Source organism: Pelodiscus sinensis, chromosome 23 (genome assembly GCF_052426305.1).
Source record: "Pelodiscus sinensis isolate ZL-2025 chromosome 23, ASM5242630v1, whole genome shotgun sequence".
In the NCBI taxonomy this organism is placed as follows: domain Eukaryota; kingdom Metazoa; phylum Chordata; order Testudines; family Trionychidae; genus Pelodiscus; species Pelodiscus sinensis.
This window is the reverse complement of record NC_143074.1, coordinates 21,654,085-21,672,960: the sequence shown is the minus strand read 5'-3', so window position 1 is coordinate 21,672,960 and position 18,876 is coordinate 21,654,085. Positions and strand designations below refer to the sequence as shown.

The 18,876-nt window shown below is 48.5% G+C and overlaps 1 protein-coding gene across 1 annotated transcript in view; it reads left to right on the top strand.

The window, feature by feature from the left end:
- Positions 1-351: 351 nt before the first annotated feature.
- Positions 352-18,876, top strand: part of DAB2IP (DAB2 interacting protein) — a 372,254-nt gene continuing 353,729 nt past the window's right edge. Inside the window, exon 1 of the mRNA XM_075905444.2 lies at positions 352-374. The gene's annotated coding sequence lies outside the window, so the exon portion shown is untranslated. The remainder of the gene's footprint in view (positions 375-18,876) is intronic.

The following is an 18,876-nucleotide window of genomic DNA, read 5'->3' as shown; positions in this document are numbered from 1 at the left end:
TCTCAGGTTCTGGTCTGAATGCGCGCTGCTCTCTGCCAGCTCAGCCTAGTGATGCTGCTCTCACTTAGTCCGAGGTGGGGTGGGAAGCAGGGGGGAAAAAGGTTACTGCTACTTTAAGTATAATGCATTAAGAGAATGCTGGAAAGGGGCCTGCATGCTGTAATACCCAGCCATCGAGTTGGAAAGGCAGCCAGATGTAATACAAAAGAAGAAACACAGCCTCTTATGGATGCAGCACTAATTCATATATCAGGTGAATCAGCTTAGGCAACTGCTGTGTTTTTATGCCTCTGCTGCATGGAGAACTGCATGTTGGATGCTTTTATTTGAAGTAATGGAGCCAGATAATCCTTTGGACCAAGACAACTCCAATGGTAAGGAGTAGAAAGCATACAGAAAGGAAGGGAGGATGAGAGTCCGTATCCTACTTCAGGCAGAGGGCTAAGCATGGGTTTTTACAGTCTGCTGTGTGGATCAGGTGGCGAGGATGGGGTAATGTACTTCACTTTATCTTAGAAATCACTTGTTATGGGGAGGAAATGTGGGAGATTAACATACAGTCTGCTGAAAAGTGCAGGATACTGTAAGAAGCAATAGAGCAAGCTTCATCAGTGCTTTTTCTTATTAGCCTGTCTCCTAGACACTCTTTGCAGATAGAAAAGGAACTTACACACGGCACGTTATGCAGATTGGGAGATTTTTTTTTGCCAGTAAGAAAAGAATGCAACTTTGTACCTTCTGTGTTGTCAAATGGAGCATTCACAAACTCTGTCTCAAGAAAGCTTTGCGAAAGACAGTGCAGTGGGTAATTTAGTTAGGAAGATAAATTTAGATGGAGACCAGAGGAATTTACCCTGGAATTAAAGTCTGTGGTTAAATCGGCAGCCATTCAATGGGTTTATAACATCCCACATGCTGCATGTTATTGTGCCTAGCACCCTGAAAGGCAGACCAGCTGCATAAAATTGGAGTGAAAAGTTGTTTGCCACTGCAAACCATTTTCCCTCTCCTTGTAATAGAAGGGATGGGCTGCTTTGAACAGTACCATTTGTTTGTCTCTCTTTTTAAAGTTGTGTTTTTTAAATAGTGATTTTACAATACATTCACTTTTGGCTTTTACATGTGCATTTGGTACCTTTCTGGATGTGCTTTGAACCTGTCGCTCTCTGCTTATTGCAAAAATACAGTTCAAAGACTATTTGAAGATTTTTCTCAGTGTGCTCCCTGGGGAACATTCTGAGTCCTCAAGTGAGACCTAGCTGCAGTATTAATACCACAGTGGCCCTAAATGCTGTGGGAGGAATGTAATGAAGGGAATGAGGTAATATTTAAACTATGCGATCAGTCGGCTGGCCAGATTTGGGTGGGTAGAGGTGCTTTATTTGGGGCTCCACAATGAATTTGGCCAGTCTTAAATAAACAGGGTCTGGCTGCAGGGATGTTTCCGGTGGTGATAGTTGCACTTAAAGATTTTAAAAAAGAGAGTCATGCTTTTCCATTTTAATAGTCTATGCTCCTTCTTTTCACTTGATTAAGACTCTCTGGTTGCAGAGGTACAACTCCTTAATAAACTTTCCTGTCCCATTGGGACATAGAGCTGAATCCAGGTTTCTCTCCTTACAGTGGAGAGTTTGAAGATTATACAAGTAATTCTACTATTTTGATCTGTGTTACTGAAAGTACCACAAGTCTTCTAGCCATTCCCAGCATTAAAATCTGGGCTTCAAAACAACACAGAGAATGTCCTTAGTTCTACAGGAAATATGACTTTAGCTCTGTTTTTTTTCCAAATAGTGTCAAATATGAATTTCTTACATAATAGCTCCCTAAATATAGGATGAATATATTAAGATGAACACAATATTCTCGTTCTTCTCTCCAGAGACATGTAAAGTGTTTTTGTCAACTTCTGAAGTAAATTGTTTTGCTACAGAATATTTGAACAAGGAAGCAGACATAGGGAAATGTTCACAAACTGAAGAATTAGGGACTGTTAGCATTCAAGGCACCATGCAAGAATGCCTCCAGAGAGAATCCTAGGCTGCCAAAAAAAATTACCCACTTCTTTTGCTTAAATTATTTCCAGTTGCTGTGACTGAAGCTATCCTGGCTGTAGGATAATAAAGCCAGTGGAGTAAATTCTGGCCTGAGTTGGTTATGAGGTCAGGGACAGGAGATCTTGCATTGTTGGTTTCCCCAGCGGTGGGAGCGACACACAAACTATGTACCAAGACTTATGGTAGTTAGTTACTGTGACACATCACACATTACTCTGCACAAACCCCACCAATAACAACTCTTCCAAGAGCTGCCAACAGAGGGCTTGGGAAGAAAGATTTCTCTCTTTTGAGAAGTTTTTCTGGGAGCCATATTTCTTGGAAAGGTTCCTTTGTCCCTTCCATTCTCAAAACCTAACTGAGCTGCTATAAATTTACTCAGCATCTGAAAATGAATGTGTTCCCTTTGCTCCTGTGACACTTTTAGTGCCTCAGGAAGCAGTCATAACTTGGACCCCTCTCTGCCTCTCTCCAGTAAAGATGTCTCTTTTGGCACCAGGAATGTTAGTGGAAAGCCGTTTCATGCCTGGAAGAAGCGAAGCTGTTTTACTATTTTTGAACCATCTGGTGGTCTTTATCAGACAAGCATTAACTGCCTAGAGCACTTTAGAATTCCAGGTGAAACCAAGGGCACTTCATGCGTCATGCGCTAGTCATTTGTTTCCTGCCCAGTAAATGGATCATTAATGGTAGGAAAAGCCAAGTTGAAGAATACATGGGAAAAATATCTTCTTGAATTGATCTTTCTTTCCTGCAGCCTTGTCATTCACCGGCAGAGCCAGGGTGAAGTAATTTAGTAGAGCCTGGATGGGATTGTTCAGCACGGAGGAGACTGCTCTCTCTTTCCTCGGCCATGAATAAGAGCCGCTTTTGAACAAATTAGGCCACTGGCTTCTCAATGAAGAGCCATTACAGGGGGATTTGTTCCTTGTAATTGGAATGCCGGAGAAGGGATTGCCCATTGTGATCATGCCCTCGGAAAGAGTGTGTTAAGCCGTAAGTTGCCTGAACATAAGGGAATGGAATAAAACGGAAACTAGCGAGTGACCCAAGTTAGTTCTGAATGTCTCCTACTGTTCTCCATTCACCTGTAGTATTTGCCTTGCTTTGAACATATGGTTAATACATGCCCATCTCTGAGGTTTGTGCAGAGGGTCATTAGAGTGCTGTGACATTTTTTCACTAGCTTCAGAAGGCCTAACCATGAGGGGACAGACACACCTACCCTACCTCAGGGGTGGGCAAGAGAGCCTCTGCGGGCCAAATCCTGCCTGCCAAGCGGATTGGTCCAGCCTGCGGCTCCCCTGCCACACCCCCACACCCAAGCCAATTGAGACCTGGGGATGGAGAAGTGCGCGAAGTCTCCTCCCCGCACCGGGGCTCACGGCACCTAGAGTGACTGCCAGCTGTTTTGAACATCTGGTGGTTCACTCTAGGTGCCATGATCACTTGCAGGGCAGGGGCAGGGGGGTGAAAGACTTAGTGCACTCCCTGCCCCCAGGCCCTCATTGGCCTGGGGGTGGGGGAAAGCATAAAGTCTCCTCCTGCCCTGCAAGGGGCATGTGGCACTTAGCGTGAACTGCCAGCTGTTCAGAACAGCTGGCAGTTCATTCTAAGCATTGCATGTGCCTTGCAGAGTGCGGGCTGGGTACAAAGACTTCACATACTCCCCTGCCCCCAGGCATGGCTTGGCCTGGGGGCGGGGGGAGTGTGCAAAGTCTCCTCCTGCCACCAGGACATGTGGCACTTGGTGGGATCCACCAGCTCTTCAGACAGCTGACAGTTCTCTCTAGGCTCGGGGGGGGGGAGAGGCAGGGCAGGGGGCAAAGACTTCACATGCTGCCCCTGCCCCCAGGCCAATCAGGGGCTGTAGGTGGAGAAGCACATAAGTGCCCTGGTCCAGCCCCTTCTGCCTGAGGCCCCACCCCTTCCAGGGTGGCCCGGTGCCACTTCAAAAATGTGTGAAGTGGTCCCCCTTCTAACATTGTGGCCCACCCCTGCCCTACCTTGTCTCCCCCTGGAACTTGGGAACCTCAAGGTGGATTTTATTTTTGCTATTTGCTGCTGGTTGCTAGTTCCAGCTTTTCAACATGCTGAAGTGGTTTTGCGCTTCTCATGCAATGAACTCTGCTTGGAACCCACATTGCCCTAGGAATGTGCGGATTCCGAAACCATAACCCTACATAGTCCATTCGTCAGAGATGGCAGGTCAGTGTTGCAGCTGCCTCTCTTGTGATGTGACCAGGGGAGATTGCCTGTCTGCCTGCCTGCCTGCAGCTACAAGCTGCTGCCGAGTTCCGGATGTTACAGCTATTCATTGTTTGCAAAGTATCTGTCCCTGGGACACTTGCTACCGCTTCTGATTGTGTGGGTGACTGTTTATGTGGCTGCCGTACATAGTGGCACACTGGCTTCATCTTTCCGAATTGGGGTCCTGTGGGTCTTGGCAGTGTTTCTTTGTGTGTTCCCAGTTAAAGATGTTACAATTCAGTATTTTTAAAAGTGCATTTTAAACAGCCTTGTGGGCAAAATTCAGCCATTGGACTCAGTGGAATGACACCCACTTACACCATAGATGAATGTGACCTGTAGACTTAGATATAAGCCCAACAAAACCTAGCAGGTCAGGCTACCGCAAGCGATGGGCCTAGGTATTGAAGCACACGCTGTCGCTTGCTTTTCTTAGCTCCCTCAGACACGCACCGCTGGGAACAGTACATAAGTCATAAGGAGGAGGGAGAAAACTTGTTCATCTTGGCCTCTCGGGATAGAACAAGAAGCAATGGGCTTAAACTGCAGCAAGGGAGATTTAGGTTGGACATTAGGAAAAAGTTCCTAACTGTCAGGGTGGTCAAACACTGGAATAAATTGCCCAGGGAGGTTGTGGAATCCCCATCTCTGGAGATATTTAAGAGCAGGTTAGATACATGTCTATCAGGGATGGTCTAGACAGTATTTGGTCCTGCCATGAGGGCAGGGGACTGGACTTGATGACCTCTCGAGGTCCCTTCCAGTCCTAGTATTCTATGATTCTATGATTATCGGCACTGTCTGCCACTGTGGCCTGTCCTATCTGATGCACATTGCAAAGCTGTGGGCTGCACATGGCAGTGTGCACCCCTGCCCCGGGGGGGAAGGAGGCAGCCCATGGGAGAAGAGGAGGAGGCTGCCACGGTGCTGGTGGCGAGGGCGCCCCCTTAACTTTACACTGGGGGAGCAGCCACTGCAGCCTGGCGCAAGCAGAGTCAGAGCCTTGGGCCCAGGGTGTGGCCATTGGCCCGAGTCGCAGCGCCCCTTTTAAACTAAGCCCCTGCCTCCTCAGTGCCAGATGCAAGCCAGCACCTCCTGGCCCTTCGACTTCATCGATGCTGAAGTGGGCGGGGAACTTTATTGCCTCTGACGTGATGTCCTGCTGGAGGTGATTGATTTGCACGCTGAGGAGAACTCCCAGTGAGGCGAGGGCATGTGAGAGCAAGTCGGCGGCCCTTTCACAGTGTGTGCGCGAGGATGGCAGAACAACAAGGGGGCCCAGGTATCTCATCCTGAAGGGGGAGCTTTCTGCTGATGACTTCCGAGGATGGAGGAGGGAGAAAGGGGGCAGAACTGGGGATTCCCCTCCCCCCCAAGATCACATTGTCAAGCGTCTGAGCGTGAGGGAGAAAGGACATGGGGCCGACACTCATTCCCAGAAAAACACTGTCAGACCTTGCCCTGGTTTTTGTTCTGTGTTCTCCTCATCTACGAGCAATTGAGAATCTGCAAACCTCCAAATTGCTTATTTAATTGGTATCACTGTCATGAACTAAGCTCGTTCTGGAGTAAATCCTTCCTCAGCTTTGAATGTCCTGCCTCTGAGGAAACTGTATACAGTGTCTACAAATTCTGCACTTGTCTGGAAGTGCTAGTTGTGCTGTTTCCTGGAGCGGTTGCCACCCTGGGATGCTGCATGGGGAAGCAAAACAATCAGTGTTATTGTTATAGAACATTTGTTTCCAGCACCCTAAATCTGCAAAAGCGGCGAGGAGTCCTGTGGCACCTTAGAGACTAACTGAAGTGTTGGAGCATAAGCTTTCGTGGGCAAAGACCCACTTCGTCACATGCATGTAGTGGAAATTTCCAGAGGAAATTTGACAAAGTGGGTCTTTGCCCATGAAAGCTTATGCTCCAACACTTCAGTTAGTCTCTAAGGACTCCTCGCTGCTTTTGCAGATTCAGACTAACACGGCGACCCCTCTGATACTTGACTAAATGTGCATGACGATTTTCAGAGAGAACAAGGACACGGCCCCTACTCTGAGGAATAGGGGAGTTAGGTTACATTTAGACACCCCACTGCGAGAGAGACCATCAGATGGAGGGGAAGGTGAAGACACAGAATACGACTGGGGGTTGGTTTTTACACAGAGCACCTCCGTGTTTGGGCCTTTGGGTTTTTAGGAGTCTGGGGTTGTCAGAAAAGGTGGCGTTAGAAGTCAGATTTGAGGGACGTTACACATTCCATGGGCTCAACTAACAACTCTGCCATGGACGGCATGGCATACCACGACGTGCTGCACGATCTCTGGCTTGTTGCTGGAGGGTTGCTTGTGGGCATTGGACTGGATGTGCCGGTTAGTTATGGGCACTTGCTCACAAATGCGAGGCTGCTGGCGAAGATGTTTTAAAGGGAATGGAAGCACTGACATACTTGTTTGTGGGCAAACACCCATGTCCGAGACTCTGTGCACTTCTCATGTAAGAAAACATACGCATGTGAAATTTGGGACATCTGATCATTGACAGTGTCCTTTGAAAATGCCCTGATATAGTGAAATCTTCTGGCTCAGCTTCTGTAGAGAGCGGACATTGGAAAGGGCCATTCGTAGGAGGTAAATCCTTTTCTTAGATATTTTTAGAAGTTCAGTTCTCAGTGTTGCCTACAGGGCTGAGAGAAAAATGGGAAAAAGAAATGAGGGCTGGCAGCAGAAAGAATAAGCACAGTGCTCTAATACTGAGTGATTAAATAGGGCTGTAATGTAGCATTAACAATAGATCCTCCTTTCCATTTATAATCTTTGCTACTGTTTGTTTGCACTGGACTCTTTTTTTTTTTTTGCACAAAATGTTAAATGTTGCAGGCGAGATTTTCTGAAGGTATTTCTGAGAAATTTCGTTAGCTGGGTGCATGGTTTGCTGGTGCTAGGTTATCCAAAGCGTTACAAGGTTTAGCGGTGTTTTTCTGAAGAGCCCTCTTTAAGCTGTTAAAGCATGATAACATCAACGGGTTCATACTTTCAAGGTCAAGGCAAGCAGAGAAAAATGAAGCGTTGAGACAGTTATACACGGTTCTTTTCCGTTCAGATTCTTATTCCATGTACATCATCTTTTGCCTCTGAATACTGCGAGAGGCAAAGAATCAGAAGCATGGGGGGGGGGGGAGGGAAGGAGGACTGGAGTAGAGGAAGTTAAGACACAGTTCAATACTCAGAAGACAAATGAACAGAGATTCCTAGGGGGAGGTTAGGTGCACATAACGAGCAGTGGCTGCAGAATTTTCGGATGAGGAAAACCACTTTCATGGGATTATGTGCTGAGCTTCTCCCTCCCCCAACTAGACTCCTAATGGAATCCAAATTAGTTCTGATATTCCACGATGGAGAGAGGAGGGGGTGCAATCAGTGTTGTTCAGGCCCTCAGACAGGGCCCCACCACCAGGTACAAAGACCTGTCCCCAGCCTCTCTCAATTTGACTGGGTTTGGAACCCTTGCCCCTTGTGTAGCGTAGCGGCACAAGGACACGTGAATGAGAGCTGCCCTGATGGTGGAGAAGTGTGTTGCAATCACACTGTGGAATCTGGCCACTCTGACGGCTTTTGCTCGGTCACCAATCAGTTTGGAGTGGGAAAGTCAACTGTTGGACTCAATTGACACAAGGGGAACTGGTGTAGGAGGCATATTTTTTGTGATACAACCATATTTTTAGAAACAACAAGGAGTCCTGTAGCACCTTAAAACTAACAGATTTATTTGGTTCAGAGGGGTAGCTGAGTTCGTCTGTAACTGAAAAAACTAAAAAAACAACGAATAGTCTGAAACATCTGAAGAAGTGGGTTGTACCCACGAAAGCTCATGATACTATCTACATGTGTTGTTGGTCTTTAAGGTGCGGTTTGACTATTCGTAGTTTTTCAAGATTTATGTGGGTATAAGCTTTTGTGAGTCCAAAACTGCTTCATCAGACGCATGGAGTGGAAATCACAGAGGTTGGTGTGTACACACGCACGCACACACACACTAGCATTTCAAAGGGAGTTATCAAGTGTAGGACCAGTATTTATGAGGCTAATTAAGTCAGGGGGATGTGGCTCACTTCTGTTCTGTGCACTCTGCCTCTTTGGGCTGCGGGAACACATTCTCAGCTGCGGATGAAAATGCTGCCAGGTCTCACTAACACGTCACAAATGACAGCCAAGCTGTTCGTGAAGATGCAAAATGACGATGAGCAGTCCCAGCAGTGTTCGTACAACATGAGGTTTCTTGTGGCCTTCAGGGAGGTGCTGACCACAGTAGAAAGCCGCGTTTGGGCTCAGGAAACACTCATCGAGTGGTGGCATCACATCATCATGCAAGCCTGGGATGATGAGCTGCGGCTGCAGAATTTTTGGATGAGGAAAGCCACTTCTATGGGATTATGTGCTAAGCTTCCCCCCGCTCCAACTGTGGCACAAGGACAGGTGAATGAGAGCTGCCCTGCTGGTGGAGAAGTGTGGGGTAATCACACTGTGGAATCTGGCCACTCTGACGGCTTTTGCTCGGTCACCAATCAGTTTGGAGTGGGAAAGTCAATTGTTGGGCTCATGCTGATGGACGTGCACAGGGCCATCAATCACATCCTGCTCCAAAAGATCGTGACTCTGGGCAACGTGCATGAAACTTTGGATGGCTCTGCACGCGTTGGCTTCCCAAACTGCAATGGGGTGATAGATGGCAGGCGCATTCCAATTCTGGCACCAGACCACCTACCCTCCTTGTACATTAACCACAAGGGGCATTTCTCTATGGTTCTGCAGGTGCTTGTGGACCACCATGGACGTTTCATGGAGATTAACAAAGGCTGGTCCAGAAAGGTGCGTCGTTCATGATGCTCACATCTTTTGGAACACTGGCCTGTTCAGGAAGCTGCAAGTGCGGACTTTCTTCCCAGACCAGAAGATCACCGTGGGAGAAGTGGAAATGTCCATTGTGATCCTTGGAGACCCTGTCTACCTCTTACTGCCATGGCTCATGATTCTGAAGCTATGCACTGGGGCCTTGATAACAGCAAGGAGTAGTTCAATAACAGGCCGAGCAGGTGCAGAATGACTGTGGAATGTGCTTTTGGCCGTTTGAAAGCCTGCTGATGTTGTTTACACATGAAGCTGGACGTGGCCAATGATAACATCCCTGATTATTGCCACATGCTGTATCCTCCATAATATTTGCATAGGGAGGGGTGAAAGCTTCACTCAGGGTTGGACTGCTGAGGCGTAGTGCCTGGAAGTCCTGTTGGAGCAGCAAATTCCTGCCTCAAGGATCAGAGATGCCTTGAGGCAGGAATTTGAGGCTGAAAGTCAGTAAAACTTGTTGCCATGCATGGGAGTGCAGTGGCTGCGTTGCTAGGGGATGACTCTGATTGGTCCGTGCACTGCATTTAGCACTACAGCGACCGTAGCTTTGCTGGGGTACACTTGCCTGCTTGCCTTCATGGGATGGAATAAAGATTGCTTTGAAACACATGAATGTCATGTATGAAATCCAGTAAACATAGGACACACATGAAGCATGAAACATCTGCCCCGGGTGGGAGGCAGGGAGGGAGGAGGTGGGAGAGGCAGGAGGTGAGGCATGCCCCGAGAGTTTCGCCGGTTTGTATATGACCAGGTTTCATGCAGCCCTCTCATCTGATGCACTGTGCAAGTGGGGCTGCATGGGTGTAAGCTGGGTGAACAGGTGTGGTGGGTGACATCTGGGGACAGGGTGGTGCCCCGATTGCACTGGCAATGATGGGGAGGCGGTGTATGGAAAACAGTCTGGGGACACTGTCTGCGGGGGAGCCAATCGCACAGCTGCTCTGTCTGCAGTGCCAGAAGCGCCTGCTGCGTGACCACTTGTTGCTCCAGAACGTTTAGGAGCCGCTTCGTGCTCTCTTTATGCTCCCTCGTCTCGCTGTCCCACCGCTCCTGCAATTCGGTGTGTTCAGGATGTCACACAAACCTCCTCTCTGGTTTTTCTTGGGCACTTCCTGGCCCTTTTCAGACGCTCGGCAGGTGCTAGGATCTCAGACTGGCATGCAGAGGTTGGCTCTGTCACAGCACAATTGCCCAATTCCCTTTGAAACACTTGCACTGTTCACATACCTAGCACTGCCTGACCGTCCCGGGGCGAGTGCACATAATGTACAGGAACCCCACAATGGTGAGTTCACCATCAGGGCGGGGAAAGGCTTGCTGCAGCGGTGCAAAGGAAACCCACGGGTGCAGCTGGGCAGGGACTCTAATCCATGCTGGGGAGCAGAGGTTTTCATCTGTGCTTGGCTGTACTGTACTCTGGGCAGGGGTGACATGGGGGAGTGCACTGTGTTAGTAAAGGCCGCTCATTGCCAGAGGCTGCGTTCACCCTGGAAGACATTGTGCTGCTCAGGGTGAGCAGGGGAGCAAAGGAGGGTCTTTTATCTGACTGCGGGTTCGTCCGGGCCCATACGCGGCTTGTCTTTGCACAGCAATGGCCCTTCCCCTCCTCCCTTCACTGCCCCACCGCTGGTGGCACAATGGCAAGGGAATGGCAGCCTTCGGGGTCAAAGACCATGTTTGCTTTGCCAGCTAATCTGAGGAGAAGTGTGGCCAGCAGCTGCATGACACTTTCAATGAGGCCTGTGAGGCGGCTTACTGAGATTGCATCCACGGTCTGTTCGCCATCTGATCACCCCTGTATTGGTAGCACACAACCAAAAAGCTCCTTTCTGTAACCCTCCCGCTCCCAGCAAGTCGCTTGAGTGCTTCCTGAGACCCATTCCAGGCTATGTCTACGCTACGGCCGTTTTTCCAAAAAACCTTCCCTTATGTCCACGCTGCAATCGTGGTCTTTCGACCAAAAATTGAAAGAACAGAGGGGTTTTTCCGACATTGGTAAACCTCATTCTATGAGGAGGAAGCCTTTTTTCAAAAGAGCTCTTTCAGAAAAAGGCGTGTGTGAACGGGGAAGAGGGAATTCTTTCGGAAGAAGAGGAAAGAGGAAAAAGCACAGATGCCCTGGTGGCTACTCTGTCTATAGTAATCACAGCTTATGTGTGAGAGAGCATCCATTCAGATCACTTTTTCGATGTGCTTTGGCAGTGTGGACGCTCTCTTTCGGAAGAAGTTTTTTTGGAAGATCTCTTCTGGAAAAGCTTCTTCTGAAAGAAGCCTGCAGTCTAGACATAGCCCCACTTACCGGGCGCATCATCCACAGCTTCCAAGGGCTGCAAGTGGCTCGCCTCTTCCGGGGCACAAAACAGCTCCTGACCGCAAGCCTCTGTGGATGCAGATTTCTCCTCTTGCTCTGGGTTCCCTTCCTCCTCAATAAACACGGCCACAACTTCCTCCTCCTATCTCAGCCCACTCTTGGATTGCCCTGCGCGCCTCCGAAATATCCAGCGGGGTCTTCGGAGTGGAGGTGGGGTCAGCCCCAAGTTTATCATGCAGCTCTTTGTGGAACCTGCAGGTTGCGGGCATAGCACCAGAGCCATGGTTTGTTTCCTGTGCCTTGTGGTAGGCATTCTGCAGCTCCTTCAATTTGACTCTGCAGTGTAGCGTGTCCCAGTCATGGCTTCTTTCATCCATCTTGAGCTGTGCCCATAGGTATCATACGTCCTGTGACCGTAGCACAGCTGGGACTGGACTGCCTCTTCTCCCAAATGCTGAGGAGGTCTAGCACCTTGGGACGGCTCCAAACCGGGGATCTCCTAGTGGATGGAGCAGGCTTAGCCAGCAGGAGGGATGCACTGAGAACACATCACACGTCGCTGAGCAAACAGGGAGGGGACTTCCACATTTCAAAAAGAATGCAAGGGTGGGTCCGAGGATTGGTCACCTGATTGGTCACCTGAGCAGGGCAGTAGAGTTGAACCAGATGAGCAGAGAGGCAAGAACAGGCCTTGTGGGAAGGGTGCCTGTGACAGGGCGTTCGCCCTGCACTGGCCCTTTAAGGGCAAACCCCAGCCTGGAGCAGGGCCTGGGAGTTTAGCCCCAGCTGAGGGTGCATTAGTTGATTAGGGCCCAGCTGGGAGCTATATAAGAGCATGGGCCCCTGCTCCCAGTGAGAGCTTGGCTGCTGGGGGAGTAGGAGGCTCCCTGGAGCTAGGGTGAGGCGAGGCTGGGAGAGCTCTGGCCAAGCAAACCCCCAGACTGCAGGGCCTGAAGAACGGCCCACTGAAGAAACAACCACCCCCGGAAGGGGGGGCTCAGAGACTGACGTGGGCACTGCTGGAGGGCAGTGTCCGGAAGAGAACACCGTGGCCTGGAGGAAAGAGGGGAAACACTACCTGAGGGAAGGTACCCTGACAGCCCAAGGAGCTAATTCCGTGGACAGCTGGCAGGGGGTGCTATGGTGGTGAGTGAATCCCCTCACAGTGCCGGAGGCCAGTCAGGATGCAGTATTACACCACAGTCTCCTCTCTTGGCCCTCCCAACACACTACCCAGAGTGTGGCAAGCGCTACACTTCTCACTGAGGAGATTTACCTAGAGCGCACTAACTGTGGAACAAGTGCGCACTAAGCCCCTTGTGTGGACACCTTGGGAGTTACAGCGCCGGGGGCTGACTTACTGCACAGTAACTTGCCAGTGTAGACTTGGCCTCAGTGCCTACAGGGTCAGGCTCCTTCATGCACTAAAACAAAGCAGCCCCCACAATCCTGTTTTACTGCATGGCTGTGAGGTCTTTGGAAGAAAGCAATTATCAGTTGATTATCAGCATGGTGGGGGTGGGAGGGGAATACGTATGAAAAATGCTTGGCCTCTAGCTACAGCTATACTGCCATTTTTTTCGGAAGAAGATATGTAAATTGTGCTCGTATTTGTATATCTTCTTCCAATTCTTTTTGCGGAAGGTTTTGTATCCTTGTAAATCGAGGTTTACAGGGTCTTGTGAAAGAGGGTTTTTTTTCCCAACATTTGGCCCCGTCTACATGGGGCCAAATAGCGGCAAAACCTCTTCCGCAAAAAGAATCGAAAGAAGATATGCAAATACGAGCGCGATTTGCACATCTTCTTCCGAAAAGACCAGCAGTGTAGCCATACGTCGGAGTGGCAGGCTTGCATTCCGGAGCAGGATGGGAAGGGTTAAAAAAATTCCCATGGGAAAATATTCTAAATCCTGAAAAGAGGCCAGTCCAAGAGAGGTGCTGGGTGTCTGCAGACAGAAAAGACTGGGGACAAGCTCAGATATGATTGCTGTGTCCTGGCTGGGGGAATGTTTGTGGTAATCTGAAATAGCTTCAGTTTGGCTATTAATGGGTGTGTGTTTCTGGAGTAATACTAGACTGCTGTCCGACACACAGCCAGCAAGCTGACAGGCCAGTCTGGACTTATTCCAAAGAAATGAACCAGGTATGTGGGACATAATAGAGGCCATTGAACATTTTGGGAGAGCAATCATAAATAATCAGTCCGAAATGTCTGTGAGTGTAGAACAAAATACGGCCTTTCAGAAAGACAGGAGGGTGTAATTGGAATCCTTTATTGTCCCCAAACTCCAGTTGGCAACAAAGAGCTGGGTTTAAAAATAGATATGAGCAATTCCTGCTAATTTCAGTATAATTTACAGTAGGTGGTAAAATGGAAGGCTCTGTCGTAGTTTTACTAAAGAGTGAAACAATATCAAAGAAAAAGAGAACTCCTGGGAAGGGCAAGAGACAGGGAATTAGAAAGATTACCTATATAAAACTCTCTGTCTGTGTGTGTGTGTGGCATGCCTCTAGGGCCTTTACCGAATTTCAAACAGCAATTAAAGAGAGGGATTCCTTCTTTTCATGCATCACTGAGATGTAGTTACTTAGGAGCAGGATGCAGTATCCATTATGTAACACCACCCTTGGCAGGTTCTGGACAAGAAGCAAAGGAACACTGTATCTGGTAAATAGTGACAGAGATGTAGCCGTGTTAGTCTGGTGTAGCTGAAACAAAAGACAGGACTATGTAGCACTTTAAAGACTAACAAGATGGTTTATTAGATGATGAGCTTGCGTGGGCCAGACCCACTTCCTCAGATCAAATAATGGAAGAAAATAGTCACAACCATATATACCAAAGGATACAATTTTAAAAAAATGAACACACATGAAAAGGACAAATCACATTACAGAACAGAAGGGGGATGTGGGGGGGGGGGGGGGGGGGGGGGGGGAAGGAAGGTGAATGCCAGTGAGTTAATGATATTAGAGGTGGGGAAGGGGAAGACTCCAACTATCTTACCCATTACAAAGATAGCTTCCCCAATTATCACCTCTAATACTATTAACTCACAGACATTTCCCCTTCCCCACCTCTAATATCATTAACTCACTGGCATTCACCTTCCTTCCCCCCCCCCCCCACACACATCCCCCTTCTGTTCTGTAATGTGATTTGTCCTTTTCATGTGTGTTCATTTTTTTAAAATTGTATCCTTTGGTATATATGGTTGTGACTATTTTCTTCCATTATTTGATCTGAGGAAGTGGGTCTGGCCCACGAAAGCTCATCACCTAATAAATCATCTTGTTAGTCTTTAAAGTGCTACATGGTCCTGTATTTTGTATCTGGTAAAGCAGTGAGGGAAGAGGGATGGCTGGAATACAATCACTCATAGTGGGATTTGGCCAGACTACCCAGACTAGCAGCCTCCCTCTTCTTGGAAAAACTCCAGTGGATCTTTAGTGACCAAAAGTGTTCAGGCTTCCGTTTTATGCAGCATTTAAAAGCTCGGAGCTCCAGCAGCATGGGCATAGCACCACTCTGGGAGCAAGGCTTCTGTTCTGACAGGGAGGGAAGAGCACCGCTACTGAGTCATCACCCACAACAGTTGCACAACACGCGTTCTGCGCCCCCGCAGCACCTGCTGGCCCTGAAATCAGAATCCCAGCCTGGAAGGGAAGAGCGCCCCCTGCTGGATTTCATGTGGATTATTGATTACTAGACCCACGCTTCAGTAAACAAACCCAACCAAATAAACTCCAGTCATCAAAAGGAAAAAAAATCCTATCAGTCCGTCTCCCCCATCCAAAACAGCTGCTGATGTGAGCTACGGGTGTAGGGTGTCGGTGGACAGCGTGTGGCAAGGCTCGCCCCGAACAATGGTGCAGAGAGTGAGTGAGTGAGTGAAGGCCTGAGATGTCAAACATTCTTCTTCGTGTATCTCTTCTAAATGGGAGAGAGGATGGGGATTTTCAGAGAACCAAAGTTTCTGAGGAATTAAAAAGCCCACAGCTGACACTCCAAGTCTTATTTATAGATCAGAAGCTTTTCAGTGGATAAGACACCAGGCGCAGAGAACACAGACAGAAACTGGAGAAGCAGCAGTAGGAGAGAGCCCCAAAGCTTGGCAGAAGGCCAGACAAGTGTTCTTTTTAAGGAAGGGCATGGATATATGAGATGAGTACAGACCTTTACATGAGGGTTATCATCATGTACCACACATAGCGAAGATATTGGACAACTGCTCCCTTCTCCACGGATGCCCTGCAGGGCTGAATGCGGCTTGCAGCTTTACTGCCATCTCTGGCAAATGTACGGTGCACTGGGGATATTAAGCAAATGAATGAGTGCTTAGCGCCCGAGTGTGCCAGGAGATTCTTTATCATGCGTGATTAGGGGGTTTGCCAGGGAGGTTTCTGTGCCCAGGTGCTGGGTTATTGTGTGGATCGGAATGTTACAGTAACAAAGTTTTCCACCGAGCCCTGTGTCCATACAAGCATAAGAATGGCCATACTGGGTCAGACCAAAGGTCCTTCTAGCCCAGTATCCTGTCTGCTGACAGTGGCCAGCACCAGGTGCCCCAGAGAGGGTGGACTGAAGACAATGATCAAGCAATTTATCTCTTGCCATCCCTCTCCAGCCTCTGACAAACAGAGGCCAAGGACACCATTTTATCCCCTGACTAATAGCCTTTTATGGACCTAACCTCCATGAAATTATCTAGCTTCTCTTTAAACTCTGTTCTAGTCCTAGCCTTCACAGCCTCCTCTGGCAAGGAGTTCCACAGGTTGACTACACGCTGTGTGAAGAAGAACTTTCTTTTATTAGTTTTAAACCTGCTACCCATTAATTTCATTTGGTGTCCTCTAGTTCTTCTATTTAGGGAACTAATAACTTTTCTTTATCCGCCCTTTCCACACCACTCATGATTTTATAGACCTCTATCATATCCCCCCTCAGTCTCCTCTTTTCTCCTTTGCATGTGCAAGGGACTTAGCTGCGTTAGCTGCAAAACACCTCGGCTGAGGAGGAGATTAGTAATATCAGCTTCATCTCACAGGTGGGGAAGCTGAGGCTCCCCAAGGACCTTGCTGAACGCTTCTCCAGGGGTCAGTGACAGAAGCAGCATGAGGACTCCTATTTTCCTAACTCCCTGTCCTGCTCTTTGGCCGTGTTGCTAGGATAGACAAAATCACCCCAGTACACCATGCTCTCAGTCTCCTCATTCAAGCATGAAGCACATTAATGTTCCCTCTAATTTTTTCCATCCATGCATGGAATAAATTTTGTTAAGTGCACCAGGGCCTGCATGAATGTGCACCACCAGTAGAAACACATTCTGAGCGCTCTGCTAAGCAGCTGAGCAGCATCTGAATCTCCCCTCTGTGGCCACCCAAGTGCTCAGCTTACAGGGAACACTGGTGCGCACCCTGACCCTATCTGATGCACTTGTGGGACTGCCCCAGAGATCTGTGGAGTCACAGGATTGAGCCACATCTGGGAACTTCACCACATGATATCTGGTGCTACCCCATCAATTATGATTACTCTGGCTGGCCCTCACCAGACTACATGCATTTGGTATTAATAGAGGGCAAAAGTAGTCTCCTGTAAACAAATGGTGGAGGGGAAGCACCTTGGAGCACAAGAGGGTAGGCTCTGATGAAGGGAGATGGACCTGCCTAACGATTCCGCCCAGGAAGGAGACTGGGTGCTTGCAGTTTTATAGGTCACGGCCAGGAAGCAGTGGCCATGGGGAGAGGCGGGAGGTTAGGTGAATTAATCATGCCATGTATTATAAAACAAAAGAGATTGTTGCAGGGCACTGGTTGTTCCGAACCTATAGTTCTGAATGCTACTCGGGGAAAATGCGCCCTGAATTGATCATGTTTGCTCGCGGAGCTAACTCACATGATGAAAGATGGATGGAGACACCTTTGCTAGACCGCATAAAATCGGCAAAGGGCACGTTCCCAAAGATGTGAACCTTGCAACGCTGTTCTTTCCTAAACACCTGCTTAGTGAGCCAGGGGATGAATTTCCGGCCACTGTCATTAATAACAGAAACTTTTTTGTCTGGGACATGTGGTTGGGGTAGATTTTCAGTGGACCTGAAGCGCTGCCCTTGTAAAAGATCCCCGATCAGATTTGAACGTTAGAATTACTTGTCAGCTCCAAATGCCCATGAGACTTCCCACTGAAGTCAAAGTGAAAGTCAGATTTAATAGGCCACAGACAGACCTGGCATCAGCAAGATAATCTCCCATGGAAGTCTCTCATCCAAGTCCAGTGGGGAATTGATTCAAACAGTGGTATTAGTCACACTCCAAGTAGCCATGGAATGTCGCTTAATGACAACTGCAATGGCCTAGCCTGCTACTTTGTACAACATCCTTTGGGCCATATATTTGAAGGGAAGTGCAGGAGAAAGGGCAACAGAGAGTTAGAAGGGACCCGAATCCGAACCCTGACATCAAATGAACTCCTCCACAGCAGGAAGGCATCTTTTGGGAGCCCACAAACATGCCCTGTCCCAGAATGTGGGACATTAACAAAAGTTTGTCAGTTTTTCTCAACTGTTAACTGCCTCTGAAAACTCTGCTGCAGGCCTGATGCAGAAGCACATTACAGAGTGGAATGGAGGTTGCGAAATGTGTATAACATAAAAGATCCCGTGTTTAACAGATGAAACAATACCCAGCGGTGCTGAGTGAGGGGTTTGAGTGGGTCGCACAGGGAGTGTGTGCACAGTGTAGTCAAGTGATAGGATGTGGGGCTTTGGCATTGGGTCGTTCTTAATCCTTAACCTTTCACGTTAGATCACAATTGAAAAATTCTTGGTCGAGGTCTGAGATGCTTGTGAATATGCCAGCGCCATGCGTGAGACCCAGAAAGCTAGGTGTTAAACACAGAAAGCTAAGATCCTCCGGTCATTCCAAAATGAACGATGGGGTGTGTGGGAAGATGGATGCGGTTTGGCCGGGGCTTTGGGAACAGAATGCAGGGCCTTCCACCATACGTGTAAAAGCCAACTCAGCCCAGCAGTGCTTATTTGTCTTAAGTCAGCTTGTATGGAAGGAGGTGGCAGGTTGGGGTCCAATTCTCAGTGTCCTGGTGCGCACAGCACAAGGAATCCCCACAAAAAACTAGCTAGAATCAAGAGAGGAGGCTGTGAAGGCTAGGACTAGAACAGAGTTTAAAGAGAAGCTACATAATTTCATGGAGGTTAGGTCCATAAAAGGCTATTAGCCAGGGGATAAAATGGTGTCCCTGGCCTCTGTTTGTCAGAGGCCGGAGAAGGATGGCAGGAGACAAATCGCTTGATCATTGTCTTTGGTCCACCCCCTCTGGGGCACCTGGTGCTGATCACTG